This window comes from Dendrobium catenatum, unplaced genomic scaffold (genome assembly GCF_001605985.2).
Source record: "Dendrobium catenatum unplaced genomic scaffold, ASM160598v2 fragScaff_scaffold_575, whole genome shotgun sequence".
Lineage (NCBI taxonomy): Eukaryota > Viridiplantae > Streptophyta > Magnoliopsida > Asparagales > Orchidaceae > Dendrobium > Dendrobium catenatum.
Genome location: NW_021319037.1, coordinates 207,094 through 208,566, shown reverse-complemented (window position 1 = coordinate 208,566; position 1,473 = coordinate 207,094). Strand labels below are relative to the sequence as shown.

Genomic DNA, 1,473 nt, shown 5'->3' with positions numbered 1-1,473 from the left:
TTCTAAAATTGAGAACCCTTTCTAAAATTAGAACTACCAAAAAGATTTTTAAAATGGATGACCCTGTTCAAAATATAGTTCATTATAGACCTCTTAAGGATTTTGTAAACCTTTTAATTGATGGAATTCACCAAAGCATAAATAGACCCGCCGTCCATGCAAATAATTTTGAATCAAAACCTATAATCATTTAGATGGTATAAAATTCTCAATTTGGGAGAACTCCTATTGAAGACCCTAACCTACATTTAACAATTTTCATTAAAATTTGTACAATATTTAAGTATAATAGTATTAGTGATGATGTCGTTAGACTTAGATTATTCCCATTTTCTCTAAGAGAAAAATAAAAAATGTGGTTAAATTTCTTTACCCATGGGCTCTATTACCACATGGAATGAACTAGTCCATAAATTTTTAGGAAGGCATTTTCCACCTTCTAAAACTACCAAGCTTAGAAATGAAAATACTTCTTTTACTTAATTAGAAGGAGAATCTATTTATGAGAGTTGGGAGAGATTCAAGGAGATACTTAGGAAGTGTTCTCATCAAGCCTTACCTAAATGGTTGATAATTCAAACTTTTTATAATGGATTGGTAGGATCCCTTAGATCCATAATTAAAGCTGGAACTAGAGATTCTTCTATGTCAAAGTTTTTTAAAGATGCTTATGAATTAATTGAAGAAATGGAAACAAATAATTTTTAGTGGTCTACTGATAGGGTGAATCCTAAGAGAGTGGCTAGAGTTTATGAAAATGATTCTTTATCTATTTTGACTACTCAAGTGCTACTATTTCTAAGAAGTTGGAGGAATTGAAGGTTACTAATGATATTATGAGATATAAGGCCACTGTGCTAAGATATGCAGAGCTGCAGCGCTGTCCCAAAGAATTTGAATAAATATATCATTAAACGAATAGGAATGAATCCTTGGAAAATATTGTTCTCCAATTAGAAATGCAAATGAATAATCGGTTTAATGCTCTAAAAAATTTGAAGATCAAATAGGGAAATTGGCTAGGTTAATTCATTATCAAAACTTTGTATAACTATGAAATAATATCCAACCTAGAAGTGGGAAAGGGTTAAGAGAACCTTATAAAGAGAAACACCAACCCCAAGATAAGGATTATAGAGAGGAATAGCAAGAAAAAAAAGGCCCCTTATAAACAAATTGAACCAATTAAAGAACCTAAAAAAGTTTATTAAAAAGTTATTAAGAGACATCTATACCCTTTCCCGGAGAGGTTGATTAAAAAGAATCTTAACAAACAATTCTCAAAGTTCTTATAAGTGTTTAAAAAATTAACCATTAATATCTCCTTCTCTAAAGATTTAAATCAAATGCCCACTTATGCTATATTTATCAAGAATAATTTGGGTAAGAAAAGGAAGATTTTTTATTATGAAATAGTGGCACTAACAGAAGAATGTACTGTCATTATACAAAACAAAATTCCTAAAAAAAACT

The 1,473-nt window shown here is 29.9% G+C and overlaps 1 non-coding gene across 1 annotated transcript; it reads right to left on the bottom strand.

Moving 5' to 3' along the window:
* Positions 1 to 450: 450 nt before the first annotated feature.
* Positions 451 to 557, bottom strand: LOC114579624. The gene has a single exon (XR_003700708.1). It is a non-coding gene; the product is annotated as a small nucleolar RNA R71 (small nucleolar RNA).
* Between the last annotated feature and the right edge of the window lie 916 nt (positions 558 to 1,473).